This window comes from Quercus lobata, chromosome 11, assembly GCF_001633185.2.
Source record: "Quercus lobata isolate SW786 chromosome 11, ValleyOak3.0 Primary Assembly, whole genome shotgun sequence".
NCBI lineage: Eukaryota > Viridiplantae > Streptophyta > Magnoliopsida > Fagales > Fagaceae > Quercus > Quercus lobata.
The window spans coordinates 28013574-28034990 of NC_044914.1; the positions used below are offsets into that span (position 1 = coordinate 28013574).

The 21417-nt window shown below is 34.7% G+C and overlaps 1 pseudogene; it reads left to right on the top strand.

The window, feature by feature from the left end:
• Positions 1–6966: 6966 nt before the first annotated feature.
• Positions 6967–7437, top strand: LOC115969562 (annotated as a pseudogene).
• The last annotated feature ends 13980 nt before the right edge of the window (positions 7438–21417 follow it).

Sequence of the window (21417 nt, forward strand, 5' to 3'; positions counted from 1 at the left end):
TTTGATAAATTCTATGCTAAACTTAATGATATTATTAATTCTGCATATAACTTGGGTGAAATCTATGATCAACCTAAAATTGTTAAGAAGATTCTTAGATCTTTGACTAAAGACTTTAGCCCCAAGGTGACTGCCATCACTAAGAGTAAGGATATGGACTCTATCCCTGTTGATGAACTTGTAGGATCTCTTTAATCCTATGAGTTGGACCTACCTAAGACTAGCAAATCCAAATCAATGGCTCTTAAGTTAGCTAATGATGTTGATGTTGGTAGATTTGATAATGAGCTCTCTGTTACAAAGATTGCTTACCTTGCCAAGAACTTTAGGAATTTCCTTAGAAACAACAATAGAAGGGTAAGAGATAAGAACATTGCTAAACCTAGAAACTTTAGGAAGAATGATCCCACTAAGGTTAACAACACTGATAAACCTAGAGAAAAAGTAGGTCAATCTTCAAATAATTCTATGGGTCCTTAGTGTTTTGGATGTCAAGGGTATGGTTATATGAAATCTAAATGTCCTACCTACTTGAAGTCTAAGGGTAAGGCTATGGCTGTAACCCTTAATGATGATGAAATTTCTGATGATGAGTCTGGTTGTGATGAGGATGGAAACTTCATTGCTTTCACTGCTATTGCTGTAGTCAATGAAAGTATATCTGCTGAAGAGAACCCTTCTGATGGGGAACTCTCTGAGGACGCAGATCTTCAAGAAGCCTACAATAAGCTTTGCAAAGTTGCTGCAAAAAATGATATGAATGTTGAATTAGGCTTGAAGAAAATTGCATCTCTTGAGCTTGATAAGAAAAATTTGCTTGTTAAATTGTTTGATGCTACTGAACTTTTGAATAATGTGAAGACTAAGAACATGCTTTAATCGATAAAGTTAAGAATTTGGAACATAAGCTTTCTGTTGCTAGAGAACAATCTAATAGGTCTACTAGTTCCAAACTTGATCATATGCTGAGTGTTCAAAAGTCTCATTTTGACAAAACTGGGTTAGGTTTTGTAGAAAGCATCAATGTGTCTGCACCCAATTCCACTATCTTTGTTCCTTCATCTTCTTCTGAACCCCCGTGAGTGAGGTTGTCAAGCCCTTAGAAGTTACACATCCTAGGAAGATTAGGGTTAATCTGAAAAAGTCTAAACCTAAGCATTTTACTCTTTCTAAGGACAAGTCACATGATAAGCCTGCATGGGTTTGCCATTTTTGTGGAAAGTCTGGACACATTCGTCCAAACTGTTACAGGCTGCAAGCTGCTAAGAAAGCAAACAAACCAAAAGTACATGTGTCTCAAGCACAAGATCCTATGGTACTCATTGGTGAATTGGTAAAGGCTCTAAACCTTTATTCCAATCTTGGAGTTGGTAATCATTCACATGTGAATAAGAACTCAAATGCTCGTGGTGCATCTAAAAAGTTTTGAATGCAAAAAGCTCAATCTAATTGAGTCCTTCTGACATGGTCCTTGTGCTTCATTGCTATTCTTTATGACCATTGTTCTTTGGTTTTTTGTTTTCTCTGTTTTTAGGATTTGCATTGCATAACATTCATGCATTTCATTCTAGGTTGTTTTTGTTTTTTTTTTTCGAATAAAAAAAAAAGGAGAAAAAGGAACCAAATTGTGTTTTGCACTATTTTCTTGGTTTTTGAAAACAAGGTTGGTCTTTTGTACCTTGTTTAGCCTTGATGAGCTTACTTATTCCACTTTACTAGTTGAAGCTTTGTAGTGCATGTTGTGTGGGAAAGATGTTTATGGTTTTGATCACTTTGTCTTGATCTTGAAGTCACATGTCTTTGATTGTCGGACTTGAACCTTTAGAGAAAGGCATAAATAACCATCTCACCATTGTTCACTAGCCAATCATGAACACCTTAGTGCATGTCGTAAGATTTTGTACTCGAGAAAGTGTAGCACATGCACAAAAAGAACATAAGGTGTAGCCTCGGTTTAAATGTTAAAATTGGTGTATACATTATTGGACTTAATATTAAATCAATCAAATAAAATTGGTGTGTACATTATCCCGGCTATTTTAATAAGTTTCTGAATAATTAAAATTTGTGTGTACAATATGAGGCAAAATCAAGAAACTTACATGATTGCAATCTAATGATCTAGGAGATGTGGGAGTTATATGATGTAACTCTTTTGGTAATAGTCTCTTTCAAATTCTATGTGATGAATTTTGTAGACTTTTGTTTAATTGCTATACACATATCACCTCACATGTATCTCAAGTTTTTGCTAGTTGCACACACTACACGAGTTACTCTTTGCTAAATATTGTACATGTTACTGTGTGTGTCTTTGGTCTAACCAACCAAGTTTGCAAATACTTTGAGTTTTTGTACAAAACAGATTTGATGCTTAAGAATTTATGGAGAATGTTTGATAATCTTATTTTTGGGAAAATTGGGTTTAAAACTTTTTTTTTGAAATACATTTCATCACATACTCATGCATTTTGTTCATCAATTTCAATGCTTTGAGGTATTTCTAAAATGTGTCTTTGTTATTTTTCAAAATTGTGTTTTTTCTCAAAATTTTTTGAGTCTCTGTCTGTTTTGATTGATCCAATCTGTTTTTTCGATCAATCGAAAGTGTTTTAAAATGTTTAAAGAAGCCTGAATTTCGATTGATCCAAACTGTTTTTAGATCAATCGAAATTGTTTGAAAATTTTTTAAGAAGCCTTTGTCTGTTTCGATCAATCGAAACTCGTGAATCAGGTTTTTTTTTTAAATCAAATTTGACTTGTTCAAACCACTTTTTCAAAATCTTTTCAAAACTTTTTCTCTCTCTCCGACTTGGCAAGGCTCCACAACAAATTTTTTGTCATTTTCCTCCTAATTTCTTGCAAGGTTTCTCTCTCCATAAGTCAATGTGTCCATATTACCCTTTCTTTTGCATTGTTTTTCATGTTTTCATGCATTATTTTCATGTTTTATGGGTATATTTTCGGACTATGCATAAATTGGGGTTTTTGATTAATCAAGCATTTTTTTGTGAAATTGATCAATGGGTTTTGTTGCTATTATGATATATTCATGATCTATGATGGTTAATTTGATCAATTTGGGGGTTTTGTGATAAATTAAAAATTCTAGGGCTTGTATTGAACCCGAATTGGGGATTTTGTTCAAATTAGGTTTAATTGGTGAAATTGGCTTGTTGTTTTGATGTAATTGATAATTTTTATCTATTTTCCCTCATGTGTAATGATCAATTCTTCAATTTATTACAAATTGAACAAGTGGTTTTTTCAAATTTTAGGGCTTTTGTTAGAAACTCTATGGTCAAGCCAATTTTGTGCATTTGAATTTAACTTGGATTTTGTCTCACTACATTAGAGCATGCATCATGACATTTAAACTGTTCATACATCATATAGATTTTTGTTTTATATATTTTTTTTTTGTGCTAACTTGTAGTCTGTCTTTTGTTTTTTATTTTTTTTTATGTCTTGGTCCTTATTCTAGCACCATGCCTAGGAAGACTAGAGCCCATAGGACCCCCTCCACTTCCTCTAAATCTCCCTCTAAGAGTGAGTTGTTTAGGAATGACAAAAGCAGAGAGGTTTATAAGAAACTGAACTGTAAGCGTAAAATTTGGGTTGAGCGTTCTATTGTGTTAAATGAGGTAGATCCTGCCATTATGGCAAACCTTGAGAGTGGAGGTTGGCTGTCCTTGTTAGACGTAGATCATCCACCCCCGACCGCCCTGATTAGAGAGTTCTTCTCGAATATCTCTTACCACGTCTATGATTCCAACACCCTTGTTAGGAGTTGGATACGAGGTGTTGAGTTCACCATTACTCCTCGATAATAGCTGATGCTCTTGGGGTTCCGGTCGTTAGGGAGCTTGTCTATCCCTATGAGGAGTCTCCACCCTTAGATGACGTTATGTCATACATCACTGGGTCTTCTATCCAGTGGGGATCTGATTCTCGGATCACGTCTGCTGTGCTTACTAAGACTGCCTATCTTTTCTTTAGGATAGTATGTCATTCTTTGTGGCCTATTTCTCATCTTCACACCATCCCTCTTGAGTGATGTGTGTTTTTGTACGCTTTTGTTTCTGGTGTGTCTATCAGCTTTCCACATCTGTTTCTTCGTTCTTTGAACGAAGTTCATAGGAGTTCTGTCGTAGCGCATGCTCTTATTCATCTTATTTTCATTCATAGGATTATGTTGTTTCTTGGTCTAGCTAATTTCCCTGCCAGTGAGCCCGTTCATGTCATTGCTCCCATAGGTGCCACTTTCCTTAAGTAGAGGGCTGCTCACTTGAGAGTTGGTCCTACGCGTCCTAGGGGTGCGTCATCTGGTGTTGTTCCCCCTCCTTCCTCTTTTACAGGTGCTGATACGGCTGAGGCGTCTGGTGCTATTGTTGCTGATGTTGATGTTCCTCCACCGACTACTTCAGATGATTTAGACATTCGACATACGTTGGATCATGTCTTGACCGTTCAGGTGGCTCATGGACAGATTTTGGTGGACGTGCTCGATGAGATCCATGCTTTGCGCGCAGAGTTGGCACAGTTTAGACGATCTTCACCGTCACCTCCTTTTGATGATGGATTTTGATTGCCCTTTGGCATTCCGTCACAAAAAGGGGGAGTGCATATTTTGAGCTCTTGTAGAATTTGAGTACTTGTAGAGTTTTTGTTTTTAGGGGGAGAGCATTTTTGGTTGGTTGGAGCTTGTGGAGTTTAGATTGTATCTAGGTGCTTCAAATTGTATTTTTCCTTTTTAGCTCTTGCCATTTTTTTGTTGGGCTATTCATGTTAGGGGGAGTTACTTTTATTGCTTTATATGTTTCTTGTTTCAACTGCTTATTGATTTATATTTATAAGTTATTCATTAATATATGTCTTTATTTTGTGTTGGTTGAAATCAAGAATTTATTTTGTTTACTTGTATTTTCCACACATGCGGTTATGCATTTTGTTTAGTGTTTTAGGAAATATACAAGTTGATTCAATTGAGCTGTTGTCTACACTTCCAACTGATGGATAGTAGTTAGGATTGGATTTGTTTTTATGAGCATTATTTTTGTAAAGGGCTTTTCTTTGTAAATTTTGAGCTTTTAGTTGTGTTTTGTCACAGATTGCCAAAAGGGGAGTTTGTTAGGTTCTAAAGACTTACGATTTTATGTATTTAGAACTCTAATGTGTATTGTTGGCAAACCATGATCAAAACAAGATGTTTAGTCGTGTTTAGACTTGCTCAAAGTTGGTTCATTTATGTAAAGTTGGAACAAGCTGATGCAGAAATTAATATTGCTTCTTGGCCTGGTTCGATCGATCGAAACTTAGGCTCGATCAATCGAAAATCGGGTCAGATACGTTTTCTGTAGAATTCCAACTCAGCCATAGTTTGTTTTAAAACGTTTAGGGCTTTGTAATTCGCCCCAAGTATATAAGGCAAACCCTAGCCACATTTTAGTGTTGCTCATATTGCTGTTTGTGTAAATCTCTTGTGAGATTTGTGAGGAGCTTTCTTTTACACAAGCTTAGGATTATCAAGAAGGAGATTTCTTCAAGAGTTTGATGATCATTCAGTTGCTGCCATAAGAACTTAAAGAAACACAAGCGGGTGTGCTTGTACTTGCTGGAGAATCCAAGAAAGAAGGAGTCCATGGTTTCAGAGCTTGCACGTGGTTGTGTCAGTAAGTTTCTACTGGTGGGTAGCAATAGGATGTTAGTGGTCTAAGTTCTGTTGAACAGCTTCAATTCTTTCATAGTAGATTCAGGTTTACCTTAAGGATAACTAGGTTAAATTCTCCCCAGGTTTTTACCTGTTTGGTTTCCTGGGTGATCATATCATTGTGTTGTTTATCTTTCCGCTGCTTTACATGATATGATTGTTTGATTGTGATAACCTAGATTTGGAATTTGGACTAAGTAACAACTTGGCTAATTACCTAGGTTAATCCAATTGTGTTTGTAAGGGGTCTAAAAACTATCAAAACTGGACCGCTGTGAGATTAATTATTCAATTAACAACTGTCATATGAATAATTAATCTCATGACTTCTAATTTCATAGACTCTCAATTTTGAGAGGATAGTGAACCTAATCATGAAATGTAGATTGTTTTGATATATAAGGAGTGAGATCTAGTTTAATGGTCAAAACCTTAATATGTTGGGTAACTATACGTAGTACTGAGGGAACACATATTCTCAAGATGAAATCTATAATCTCTTTCTATAGAGACATGAAATATCCCCTTGAGATAAGTTTAATGGGAACTAGTTATTTAGGGCTAGCAACTTTAGTAAAGAGTTACTAAAGTTCATATTTTATGAAATTAGATTTCATAAATATGAATAACTAAAAAATTAAATTGGGTACTCAAGGAATAAAATAGTTGTTTACAAAGTGACAGTTTATCATGACTTTGTTCACTATGGATATTTCATGGAGGGGTCAAATGATATCATATTAGAGTCTTAGGAAATAATTTATTAATAAGGCCTAGAGTGCAATTATATTTCTCTAGTTATTAAATAAAGTAACTGCTAAAGGCAGTTAAAACGTACATATGATTAAAAGGAAGAGAAAATAGTTTTTCTCTACAGGATCTTGGAAATACACTTTTCCAAAGGAAAATCAATGTACTCAAGAACTTATTGAGAGACCACTCATCTTGAGTACCATGTGGAATTGAGATGAAGATTAAAGGTATTCTCAAGTCTTGTTTTTGAATTTTACTGCACTACGGTATGCTTTCTTTTCTTTGATCTAGAGTTTAAGGTTACATGTTATCTATCATGAATGAAGTAGATTCTTGTGTTGCTTCTGCTGTGGGTTTTGTATGAGATGCAAAACCAATTTTTCCAACAATAATGACCACCGCTCTCTTGCCTATGAATAAATATACCAATACTTAATAGTATATCACATTTTCATTAAGAACTAGAAATCGAAAAGTTCGCTCCGCCTTTCATAATGATAAAAATGGGGTTTAGCAAGTTTTTGCTAGCCATATGCTTCTTAGTAATTCATGTCTCCCTAGCCCAAAACTCCCAGTTCGACTTTGTCCATGCACACAATGTAGTTCATGCCAAAGTTGGCGTTGGTCCAATTGGATGGAACAACACAATTGCAGCCTATGCTTAAGATTATGCTAATAAGAGATCAAGAGACTGCAACTTGGAACATTGTGGGGGGCCCTATGGAGAAAATCTAGCTGAAGGTTATGAAAACTTAAACGGAGTAGATGCAGTGAATTTGTGGGTAAGTGAGAAGCCTAACTACAACCACAAGTCCAACACATGTGTCGGTGGTGAGTGCCTACACTATACTCAAGCTGTTTGGCGTGATTCTGTTCATCTTGGGTGTGCCAGAGTTAGGTGCCACAATGGGTGGATGTTTGTCATTTGCAGCTATGATCCTCCGGGTAATTATGAAGGCGAATTTCCTTACTAATTATAATTAGTGGTTAATTTACGGATTACTTACATTTGAGGATGCTGTTCCTGATTAGGAGTGTGTTTAGTAGTAACCAAATATATGTGTACCCTTCTGATGAATATATAATGAAAATGAAGTCACTTTTATTATCATGAAGAAGAATTTTTTTTTTTTTTTTTTTTTTCTCTTACCATGGGGGCCATGCCAAGGTAATAAGTCAATTTTCTAATAAGGAAATAAATCTTGAAATGGTAGATAAGCAAGAAGAGAATAAGGGAATATGGAATTAAATCTTGAGTCTCTAGCCAACAAGATTCAACAATGCAGAGTGTTTTGCGTTCGAGTCATTCCTCCCCACTAGCGACATGTGGGTACTTCTTATATTTCAACAAAATGAGGTCTTAACTTAGGAGCAATTAGTGCTAGTACTATTACGCTTAGGAAAACCACACTTGTCATGCCTCCTATCCATTATTCTAAAGCAAAATATATATATATATATATATATATATATATATATATATATTTATATATGTGGAATTAAATCAAAAATATTTAAGCACATTAATGATAAGAATAAAAATCAATATATTAAAACAAGATATTAATTAACTGCTATATATGTAATTCGATTGTATTAATGCACTCTTCCTTTTGGCTTTGAAGTTTGAAAATATAACTAGCATATAACCCTTGTAATTACTAGATACCATATATATGACTATATGGGTTTATGCATGGCTCATCTTTTCTTTTGTGGAATGAAAAGAAGATAGGAAAATCTAAGATTAAAAAAAAAAAATGCATTATGTTCTTGATCACGTGAACATCATCAATAATGACAATATTAAGATAGGAGGAATAGAAAGAGATAGGGTAATCATTAATTCCATTTCTAAGAGCATCTGTTCTCGGCAAATCATGTTAAGATTGGTGCTTCTTGCCTTTTATGATAACGTATGTCGTATTCTTCCTATACGAACTTTGCCATTGGTTTAGTCAGCTGCTGTCGAATATGGTAGAATTTTGTGGTGTCATTTCTATGTTCACAGTTGATCAGCAGTACTGCGAGTACATATATTATTGTGTACGATACAAATTATTTTTTTCACATTTTGTGTTCTATTTTATGTTTCATCAATCATAATTTGTTATGTATTTGTGTTGATTTTTTTTATATATAATAATCAAATTTTAAAATGAAAAAAAAAAAATTAAACACGTTTCAAGTTTGTGATTTGTATTCGTAAAATCCCCTGACCCAAAACAAATCAAATATTTGCAACAAAATCACCCTTTTTGTTTTGTTTTTTTTTTTTTTTTTTTGGTGGTCAGATTTGAATCACATTAGTAATTGCAAATATGTGAGAGTACGTCTAATATAAATGTGGTATAATCGAAGACTAGGTTAGGCTAGCCTTGCAGTAAACCTTAAACGTACTAAGAAAATCAATTCAAGCTCAAATTCCTACTTGATATGTGATTCGTCCAAGGAATTTTGAATTGGAATATAAAGCTCAGTCTATAAGCTTTTGGTTTCACGAGCATTGCCTTAGCTTTGACAAGGAGAAAATGGGTTTTTGCCCTTTTTATTTTTTTTTTTTTTTTAAATTTAGCATTTTGCCCCCTTTTCCAAACTAATTAGGAAAATTCCTCTCATTTGAAACTTGATTTTCTCAAAATTGAGTTTTTAAAATATATATATATATATATATATATATATTGGAGCCCTATAGTAACGTTTTAAGGAGCCTATAGTGACGTTTTAAAGACCTACAGTGGCGTTTTGGAACTCGAGCTCCATGAACTTGAGTTCCATGGACTTTTTTTTTTTCCTTTTTACCTATAACTTGAGTTCATGGAGCTTAAGTTCAGAAACACCACTATAGGCTCTTTAAAACATTACTATAGGCTCCTTAAAATGTCACTATAGGGCTTAACTCGATTTTGAAAAAATCAAATTTCAAAAGAAAAGTATTTCCCTAATTAGCTTGGGAAATGGGACAAAATGCTAGATTGTTTGATAGAAAGGGGTAAAGGCCAATTTTGTCTGCTTTGACAATAATATTTCACGAGCATAAATATTATTGTCTCTCAAGTTCCTGTTCAAAAATTTATAGATTCTTTTCATCAAATTCTAAAGATCCTCGACACCTTGATTGAAGAAGAAATATAACTTCTTGAATCAACGGAAAACAAGGAACAAACAAAACTAAACGATAATAAATGGTCAGTAGGATGGAGTGGAACTAGCCACTACTGGTATGGATCGTGCTATGACAGAATGCAAATCCTTTGTATCACTTTTTGTATACCACTCTATGTTCGAGGAATCACTACTTCCATGTGTATGATTGCTTTCTATTTTAAACTTCAATAATTTTATAAAGAAAATAAAATCAAAACATGTCACGTTGTGACAGGGCCGACTCAATGAATTTAGGGGCCTTAGGCGAAATCTTTAAATGGGGCCTTTTATTATATTTAATTATAAATTCATATATTTTTTTCAATTAAAATTTATTTTTCTTGCTTTTTGAGAGGCAAAATTACTAATTAAATTTATGCATTCAAGTTCCGCTAACATTTCCTTTTTAATTGGTAATATGGCTAATCCACTTAATCTTTCTTGTGACATAGTTGATCTTAAATAGGATTTTATTAATTTTAATTTTGAAAAACTTATTTATGCGGAAGCAACTGTAACAAGTACAGTTAATAATATTCTGAAAGCAATACATGCATTTGAAAAAGATTCTAGCCTCTTTATATAATTTAGTACATTAATTAGAGAGTTTTCATTTATTTGCAAAACTTCTTTTAAAACTTTTAGTTCTGAAAATAAATCTAAGCCATCAATATCGAAATAAGTTTCATGTGTGAGAAAATATTCAAGATTAAGACAATTTTTTTTCAAACTATACAATTTTTTGATGGGATATTATATAATATTATATAATATATTATTACTATTTGGGGGCCTCTTTATTAGTGGGGGCCTTAGGCCACTGTCTAAATGGCCTATAGCTTCAGCCGGCCCTGCGTTGTGATTGGTGAAACATAGAATGATATACAAAAAGTGATACAAAAGAATTTGTATTCGCCATGAAACTACTCTTTCATTCCCAGTGTGGTTAGTCCCTTAGTATGTAGGAATGCCAACCAAACATATATAGCCATACGAAGCCTCGTCATGCATTTCTTGTGCAACACCCACTAGGCCAAATCACAAGTGAATTAATTGCAATTAACCCTTATTATAACAATATATTAATTAAAAATAACACAACACCTAAAAAAGTTTAAAATCATCATTAACAATCAATTTTTCCTAAGGGCTTGAGACTTCACTTTTTGTTAACCCTTTTTCACATGGTAGATAGTTAACATTTGTGTGTGCGTATGTGTGAACACCATTATCAAAATTGAAAGTTAGATTTTACGTTTTCTTCACCATGTTACATGTATCACACTACCCAAGATAAAGTAAACCTCATTTATTTAACACATAATAAAATCTCATTTCTTTTTAATATGAACCATGATATATTTCATTATCAATATGAAATTAATATCAGTAAGTATTAACTCATCAAATAATGCGTCTATGCCATATGCTTGGATAAAGTTGAGGTTATTATGGGATTGTATTAATTATGTGAAGTTGCATCTTTAACAGATTAGTCTATTTTTTTAGACTTTAGAAATTAGTTTATTAACTTTATTCTAATCATATTATAAATAATATTTCTTTGATTTGTAAATAATTTTTAATTATTAAGGACTAATAGAAAATGTCAATATAGATATAAAAAAATTTATAAGAAAAAGAACAACGGGGAAAGATAGGAAAAATAGAAAAATTCATTGAATCTTAAATAGTATACGTAAATACAAAAATTGAGGAACTTATAAGAACTTACCTATAGCACGTTATCATATAACATTTTCCTAAGGAGTGAATATTTGTTTTCCATTAGCAATTTCCATGATTCATTTTCTTTTACTATTGGAAAAAATTGACAATAATATTATAAACAAATTAAAAAATAAATAAATAAGTTAAGTAGCTAGGCCACTAGCATAAAATTGGCCATTTGCAATCTAATATAAATTTATTAAATTTTGTAAATTTTTTTGAAGATGCACTAGGTGCTATAGATTCAGAGAAGCACAAATTCAAGTATCTAATGTAGTTTTTCCACTTTTCTAAAAAAAATAAAAAATAAAAAATAAAAAAAAAATAAAAATAAAAAAAAAAAGGAGAAAGAAAAAGAAAAAGTAAAAAAACAGTAATTATTGAGATACCTCGTGTTGGAGGACAAAGTATCGAAGCCCATTCCACTAGTAGTATAGCTCAAGGCCCATTTCTTTCGGATCAGTTTTTACTCGACCCAGGCCCAGTCCTTGGCATAAAACGTGACCCTCCATCAAACAAATTCAAATCAAAAGCCCACCCCTTGCAACACCAACCTTTGTTAGAGGTGGGCAGAAGTCTGCTTAGCCCACATTATAATTAGCTTCTATCCTAAGGCATAGATTTATACTCCTAGTTGGAAGTTAAAATGATGTGTTAATTATTTATCATTGGAACTAAAAAAAAAAAAAAAAAACACCAATTGAGTTACAAGGGTCTTGGTCAATGATAATTATTACTAAATATATATCTTTCATTTGGAATAGCTATTTTGATGGGGAAAAATAAGTTGAAATTTAAGCTACTAATCCTTGTATATGTGTTTATAATTGGGTGAAGCTGTTACCTATTTAATTAGCACTAAGTATTAAAAAATGTACTAGATATAAAAAAAATAAAAAAATAAAAATTTGGTTGAACTCTTTCAAAAAAATTAACATTTTCTTGAAAAGAAAATCTCACTGTTAGATTAAATGATCTATATGTTCTAATAGTAAATACATCTATCAAAATTTATGTCAATTAAATATTATTTATTATTTTATTCATAAACATATCTTTGGACATATTTTAAAAATACAAAAATTAGATTCTTAAAATATATACACACACACACAAATATTTTGAAAGAGAATTTTAACTTATGACGTCTACTCCTGATGATAACTCTTTGTCATTAGTGACACCAATCGATTTTTGATATAGGCGAGAATTGAATTTCAGATCTTTTATTCAATTGTAAAAAACTTTACTAGTTAAGTTAATTGAAATACTTAGGAAGCAATGATATTAATACCAATACTTGATACGCATGTGTTGTGCTCTATATCTAAGAGTTAGGTCCTTTTGAATATACACCATTATAAGTTTCTTTAAAAAACATTCTCCCCTCTCCCAGTGTGTGTTTTAAAAATACTTAATATTCTAAAAAAAAAAAACTAAAAAAAAACAGTAGGTTAATCCCACATTGGAAAATGAGTGTGAGTTAAAGAAATTTAAAATTTGTGCTGTGTACTTAAAAGTTAGGCCCTTTTGGATATACACCACTGTAAGTTTCTTTAAAAAACTTTCTTTTCTCTCTCCATGTGTGTATTAAAAATACTTAGTATTATCGTAAAAATACTTGATAGGCATATTTTACCATATGGGCACCCCGAAGAGTCGCTAGGCCACTAATTCAAAAACTAAAATAAAAGGAATGAGCAGTACTTGGGATATAGCGTACGTTGTGTGATGTGAGTACGAGTCTGTGTGGCCCATGCATAGTGTGTTACTAACTTACTTGTGTCTTTGTGTTTATTTCTCAAAAAAAAAAAAAAAAAAAAAAAAAAAAAAAAGAGGTATAAATATAGGACAAAATTTAAGTTCCTTAAGTTCAAAAAAAGGTATATATATATATTAAGTGATATATCAAAGCTTAAAGTAATAATATATGTAACTTATAACTCATTTATATTTGGCTTAAATTATTGATAACGTTAAAATTTAAATTAGCAATTTAATAATGACTACTTATCTTAATGGACAAAATTTTGGTATAGTACCTTAAGTATTATTTGTTATGTTTTTCTTTTAATATTCAGCTATATGGCTACTTAACTAAACAATACACTTTTATCTTATAAAAAAAAAAAAAAAATCCACATGACAGAATTTTAAAAGAGGAAGTTAAAGAATAACACCTAAATATTGTAATTAAATCTTGCTATATGTTAGGACATATGTGTTTCACATGTTAAGAACATATGTCATGATTTTATGTAATTGACTTATCCTTTGACAAAACGCACTTTACATGTATTTTGGTAGATTTAGGATGTGTTTAAATATTTCAAGAAACCATGTTTCAAGATCAAGTGTTGAAGCCTTCAAGTCTGTCCAAGAAACAAGCTGATAGTGCAATTTCATTAAAGCTCGACAGCTGTATCTATCAAGCTTAAGAAAGTTGTTAAAAGTTCGGTGTGCTTGACACCTTCTCGACACCTCCTATCTGTCGAGGTTTAAGAATTTCAAAATTCTAATATGATTTTCTTGGGATCCGTGAATATGTCTTTGGACTTTCTTTTCTCCTAACCCTAGATATATAAAAGAATTGTTTTGAGGTCCGTCAAACAGTTCACAAGTTGCACAAGCTTTAAGCAAACTTTGTTCAAGCAAATTATGACCGGAGACGAAATTCTTGCCCTAGTTTATCTCTTTCTCTTGAAGAAGTTGTTGTGTATGTGCACCATAGGGTTTTGTGACTAAGCATCTTTTTGATCTTCATCGTGTGGATGAACTGAAGAACTTTGCAACCAACAATCTTCTTAGTTAGTGATTGAAGTCATGTATTGGGATCCGCGCAATTGGTTAGTCACGTACTTTGGAGTCGTGCATCAGAAAGGGGAACTGTCACTACAGAACAAGTCCAATTGGGTATTAGAGTAAGGGTTCAACTGTAGGTTGGTAAGGTACTTGGGATTCCTTTACTTGTAACCGCTTGTTGTAATAATAGTGGAGTTTCGGGAGTGATGACCTAAAAATCACCCAGTAGGATTTTTATCGTTAGATTTTCCCCATTCGTAAACAAATCACCGTGTTATTTATTTTCCGCTGCTTAATTAGTTTATTGGTGATTTGTTTATGCTACCACGCGTTTGCATGATAAATTGATTAATTAATAACTTGGCTAATTAATTAATTAATTAATTTCTATCACTATCACAAAGGGTCATTCAATTTGTGGTCTATCAAGTGGTATCAGAGCAGGTACACTCTGATTAGGGTTTAATCTTTGCTGCGTTGATGTTTTGACTCCTATTTGTCATGGATAGAGGACAGTCATTAATCATACCTCCTTTATTTGATGGCACTAACTATGCATATTGGAAAGTACACATGAAAGCTTTCTTGCAGTATTTAGATGAAAATGTGTGGTAAGCTGTCAAGTTGGCTGGACTAAGCCAAAGGAAGCACCGGCCGATTGGGATGAAGCCAAGATCAAGGCGGCAAATTTCAACAGCAGGGCATTGAATGCTTTATTCAGTGCAATCACCAATGAGGAGTTCAAGAAGATATCCTTTATTGAAACTGCTAAGGAAGCATGGACTATCCTCTAGAAAACTTATGAGGGTACTAAGGCTGTCAAGGACTCAAAACTTTAGAGGCTCACTACAAGCTTTGAAGAGATAAAGATGGAGGAGGATGAGTCATTTGACGAGTTCTATGCCAAGCTAAATGACATAGTGAACTCAGTCTTCAATCTTGGGGAAACCATTCCTAAACCCAAGATTATAAGAAAAGTGCTCAGATCTCTACCCGAGAGATTTCATGTCAAGATTACGGAAATTGAGGAATCGAAGGATATTAACAAGATTCCTCTAACTGAGCTAGTTGGAAATTTACAGACCTACGAGCTAGGGTTGACAAGAATAGGCAAGTCAGGTAAAAGCAAGAGCATGGCTTTGAAAGCTAAGAGCAGTGAGACAGATGAGTCTTCAGATGATGAAGATTCCAAAATGAAGTCCTATATCACCAAGCAGTTCAAGAAGTTTATGAAGTACGCAAATGGAAAGGGCTTCGACAAGGACTGCAGGCAATCCAGTTTTTCTCAGTTTAAAGGCCAAAACAAAGGGAAGAATGATGCTAAGGAAGGTGGTCAGCATACTGTTCCCACAGGACCTAAGTGCTTTGGGTGTCAAGGCTTCGGTCACATGAAACATGAGTGTCCTACATATCTTAAGAGCATTGGGAAGAGCAAGGCACTTGCTGCTACCTTAAGCGACACTGAGCCTAAGGATGATTCCGACAATGAGGATGACAGAATCTTGAATGCCTTCACTGCCACTGTTGATCCTAATGATGGGATTGTTAAAGATATGGTTGAAGAGGAATTGGTGAAATCCAAACTTGAAAAGATGGATGATCAAGATGACATACATAGAGCTTATGAGAAAATATACAAGCTTTCTGAGAAGCATGAGAAACTGTATAGGCTAACCACCAAGAAACTCAGTGATGTGGAACTTAACCATGAGGAGCTTTCCACAAAGTTTGATGAGGCTAATCAGACTATTGGAGTACTGAGGTTCGAGAACAATTTCTTGACTGAGAAGACCAAGAAGCTTGAAGTGGAGCTGTTTCAAGTCAGAGCTCAATTAGAGAGGACCTCAAGTGCAAAGCTTGATGATATGCTCAGCATTCAAAAATCTGTTTCAGATCAAACAGGTTTAGGGTATGGTCTTTCTTTCTCTAATACTGCTTCTACTAGTACTACTGTTTTTGTTCCTCTTGCTAATAATGTTAAAATTGAGAACAATGAGATTAAAACTAAATTAGCTAGTGAGAATATAGATAAGGGTAAATCTATCTTAGGAGCACCCCCTAAACTCGAGAAGAAAGATGTTAAAATCCCTAGGCTAAGAAGGCTAACTCTCAAAAGTCTAAAGAAAAGAAGCAGCATCTCTGTCATCATTGTGGAGCTGCCGGTCATACTCGACCAAATTGCTACAAGTGGCTTGCCACTCAACAGAGCAACGACATGATAGCATCTGGGAACCAGAATCAGCTTCAATCCTCTCTTGCTCCCCTTGGAGATCTTCTTAAAGCCCTCATGTTCCTTTTGAACTTGAACGGTTTTTCCCCCTTACCCCCGGTTCAGGGGTTTAATAAAAGGAAAGGTTCTTCTAGGGTGTGGAAGGAAAAGGGCTCCAAGTGATTCTGTCACTTTTCTTTCTCTCTTCTTGTTTTTGTGTGTGCATTATTTATGTGTTTTGCTTTCAAGTTTTGAGTCAGTCTAGTTTTTATACTTTGGTTGTTTAACATGTTGTTGTTGTTGTTGTTGGTTTTTTTTTTCATATAAAAATAAAAAAAAAATAAAAAAATTGAAAAAACAGAAAAATACAAAAACAGTGTGTGTTTTGTGTACATTGGTACTTGTATATCTTGGATGGCCATTGAAACAAAGTCTTCTAAACTTTGTATCATTTGTAGTTTAGATGAGCATCTCTATGCACAACTAAGCAAGTGAACTTTGTGGCTTTTGTTAGTGATGAGTAAGATTATGTTATTTCTTATACTTAACACTCATATCACTCTTTTTTACGGGAATAACTAAAAAATCCTAAAAGAAAGACATTAATAACCATCTCACCACTGTTACCCACCAATTATAATATGACACATGTATGCTTCGGCATAGTAAAAGTGCAGTGTTAATGACATTGGTGTGCTTAGGCATAGCAAAATTGAAATATCAAATATCATTGGGTATTTCTTTTCTCTCTCTAATATGTTCATGCATGATATGCTTAAAAGAAAAATATGCAAAGAAAAATCAAAAACAAAAAGATCAAAAATGCTTTAAAAATGATTGCAAGCGTGTATTCTAGGAGATGTGGGAGTTATAGGATGTACCTTGAAGGTAATAGTCCCCATCAAGCAGTTATGATTATGTGTGAGTTAAAGTAATTTTCTCATATCTCAAATCGTCATAACATGTATACACTTATGCAATCTTGCGATATTTTTCATACACAACATGCAATATTCTTTGCTATTCTTGATACATGTGCAGGTACAATGTGATTTGGCCATCACAAGATTTTACATGTGTTAATATATGCTCACTAAACTGTCTTGAGTTGTTTTGAAATATAAAATTGGTTAGACTTGTTTAGTGTGTGTGTGTGTGTGTTTGAAGATCTATGTGCTTAAAATTGTTATTGAGAGATGATTTTGAGAGCTTAATATTTTGATTGGATCATTGGTTGAGTTGCATGTTAGATTGCATTCATGTTTGTGTTTTTCACATCTCGAAAAACTGTTTTTAAAATCTGGCTTGACACCTCCCCGATACCTCCTCGATACCTTGCTGTCTGTCGAACTTCTTCAGCTTTTTCTTATCGCAATTTCGACAGCTTCTCGATACCTAGTGGATCGATCGAGAATGGGTCTGCATCCTCGATAGCTTTTCGACACCTAGTGGATCGATCGAGCTTCTATTCTTGATTCTGTTGGGTTGTTCCTCGACACCTCCTCGATACCTCAGTTGTCGATGACCTTTTTCTCGACACCTTCCTCGACAAATATCTCGATACCTCTCGACACCTGCATCTGTCGAGATTTATTGCTAGCACTATTTAAGCTCCCTGTACGATCCGGAACTCATTTCACTCGATCTCTCTCTCGATACTTCTCTCTTTTCTCTCCCAAATGTTCTCATCTCACTCCAATTTTTGTTCCTCAAGGATTCTTCAAGCCTTTTCAAGAATTTCTTCACTTGGTAAGCTTCTAATCCTTTCACATTCATGCATTTCATGTTTTGAAACCTAGGTTTTGGGGTTTTTGAAAAATTTTGGGGTTTTTCAAAATTGATGAGTTATTATTGAAATTTTGGGATGAGTTCTCACTTAAATGAGTTTAAAACCTCATACATTGCATCACATTAGCATTATAATAGTATTGTCATGCATTTAGATGTGTGCTATCTGTTTATGTGCTGATAAGTTTGGATTGGGCTGAGCCCATGATGCAATTTCCTTTGCATGTCACATGTTCATGCATTTCCCATGCATATGTACTCTCTTTTCAATATACTTGTTATATTTGAAATTGCTTGGGACTTTTTTGATTGTCTTTCTTTCTCTCCCTCTCTTTCTGTTTATGTTAGTCGTGTCTATGACACCTAAGTGTAAATCCACTCTAACCCGGAACCCTCTTCGTTCCGGAGCTTCTTTGTCCTCTGATCCTACACTATCTCATATTCGGTTCCGTGATGATGATGCCTTTAAGGAATTCTCGGAGAACTTTTCTAGACAAGGCATTCATTTGAAACGCCAACACCGACCTTCCTTCTGTCACACAGTAGGGGATGGGAGTCACTGTGTGACGTCCCGGTCACTTGTCCTCTCGTGCTTATCCAGGAGTTTTACTCCAACATGCATGAGATTGATCATTCAGTACCTCTTTTCTTTACTTGTGTTCGAGGTACGCGCATTCCTATCACACCGCAACTTGTTGCGAATGTGTTTCGGGTCCCTAGGATAGAGTTTCCTGACTATTCTAGTTGTGAGCGTCTAAGGACTATGTCCAGGGATGAGCTCATATCTGTTTTCTGTGAGCGCCCTTCTGTTTGGGGTGAGCGTCTATTTACACCATGTCGACCTTTTGCCAATGGTCCTAGATTCATGAACATGGTGATGACTTTTGTTTTACATCCATTCTCTCACTATAACACCTTTACAGAGCCTCGTGCTCGATTTTTGTTATCTCTTCTTGAGCATCTTACTATAGATTTACCTTCTCATTTCATTCTCTCTATTATAGACGTTCATCTAGATTCAACGTCCCGTGATAAGCTCATTTTTCCTTCCGCTATCACGAGGATCTGACGCCATTTTTCCGTTCCTTTTCCCTCTTCCGACCATTTCACCATCATGTGTGTCATAGATTACGCTACCATTAAACGTAGCGAGGCCCAGTTTCGGTCGCGACAGTCGGATTCAGCAGCTCCTCCCTCCCGTTTAGCTCTATCCCGTTCTGCTCCATCCATGTCTGCTCCTCCCTCTTCTTCAAGCGATGTGACTTTAGGAGACATCATGACGCAGCTGCAACTCATGGATGCTCGCCTAGATAGACTCTCTACGGAATTGTATCAGGTGAACGTTCGTGTTGGTCGTATTGCACGGTGACAGGCGTCCATGGGTGGTTTTGCTTCTAAGGCTACTCCTTCACCACCTTCTCCCGTGGCTTCTGATTCTGAGGATGAGGATGACAATGATGGTGATGACGATGATGCTTCGAATGATGCTGATAGAGATGCTAACTCTACCGATAAGATGTTTACTTGACACTCTTACCCTTTGTAACTCGTGACAAAAAGGAAGAGTAGTTTTGGATATGAGAGTAGTCATTCTTAGGGAGAGAGTTAGTATAGGACCATTTTGTTAGGGGGAGTGTTCATATGTTCATTTGAGGGATGTCGTGAGGATATTATGTATCTTTTCTTTTCTTTCTTTTCAGATACATTATTCTTGTACATGAGGTCTTGTGACCATTTATTGACATACATTTTACTTATCTCCTTATTTATATTGATGTATGTTTTTCTTTCACCTACCCCTTCTTGTATTGTTTCTTTTCTTCCTTAATACACATGTTTCTTAAACTTGTATGAAATCTATTATTTCTGTTTTACACAAAGATACCTTGATGAGTTTTGTTTAAAATGTTTCAGAAATACAGGTTGTCAAAGTCTACTTGCCATAAACTCTCTTCTTACAAAAATTTTCAAAAGTTTGTGTTAGGATAGATTTTATTGTATTCAACAAGTGAATATGAGTTGAGTGATTTATGACTTCTTTCATATGCTCATTTGATTGCTGTGGTTTTGTCACGGATTGCCAAAGGGGGAAATTGTTAGGACATATGTGTTTCACATGTTAAGAACATATGTCATGATTTTATGTAATTGGCTTGTCCTTTGACAAAACGCACTTCACTTGTATTTGGATAGATTTAGGATGTGTTTAAATACTTCAAGAAACCATATTTCAAGATCAAGTGTTGAAGCCTTCAAGTCTGTCCAAGAAACAAGCTGATAGTGCAATTTCATTAAAGCTCGACAGCTGTATCTATCGAGTTTAAGAAAGCTATTAAAAGTCCAGTGTGCTTGACACCTTCTCGACACCTCCTATCTGTCGAGGTTTAAGAATTTCAGAATTCTAATATGATTTTCTTAGAATCCATGAATATGTCTTTGGGCTTTTTTTTCTCCTAACCCTAGACATATAAGAGGATTGTTTTAAGGGCTGTCAAACAGTTCACAAGTTGCACAAGTTTTGAGCAAGCTCTATTCAAGCAAATTGTGATCAGAGACGAAGTTCTTGCAGAAGTTGCTGTGCATGTGCACCATAGGGTTTTGTGACCAAGCATCTTCTTGATCTTCATCGTGTGGATGAACTGAAAAAATTTGCAACCAACAATCTTCTCTACAAGAAAAACGGGCTATTGCGGCGGGCCAAAAACGTCGCTAAAGCCCAAAAAATCGCCGCTAAAGGTACATTTGACCTATAGCGGCGGGTGCTATTGCGGCGGGCTGTCCCGCCAGTGTTGCAGTGCCGCTATAGGTCGATTGCGGCGGTCGGTAAAAGCACCGCAATAGATCCACCATTTAGCGGCGCTTTTGGTCTATTGCGGTGGGCTAAAAACCGCCGCCATATAAGGTTTCCATTCAAGTTATGTGGCCTTTTAGCGGCGGGATAGGCCCGCCGCTATAAGTTGTCACCTATAGCGGCGGTAAATAAGCGCCGCTATAGGACTTCATGTACAACATACCCTGTGTGCCTTTTAGCGGCGGTTTCGCCCGCCGCTATAGGTTTTTTTTTTTTTTTTTCCTCCTGGGTATTACAAATAACCTGTAATAATTTTAGCTCCACTAAGACATTAGGAGCACAACAATGAACAAAAATGCAACATAATACATCTCTTCAAAATAGCACTAGGCTAATCTATGTAATTGCATTCAAAACTGAATAATTTGTACATCTTAGGGATATTTATACATGCCATGCTTAAGTACTAACTTCTAAGGAATTTAA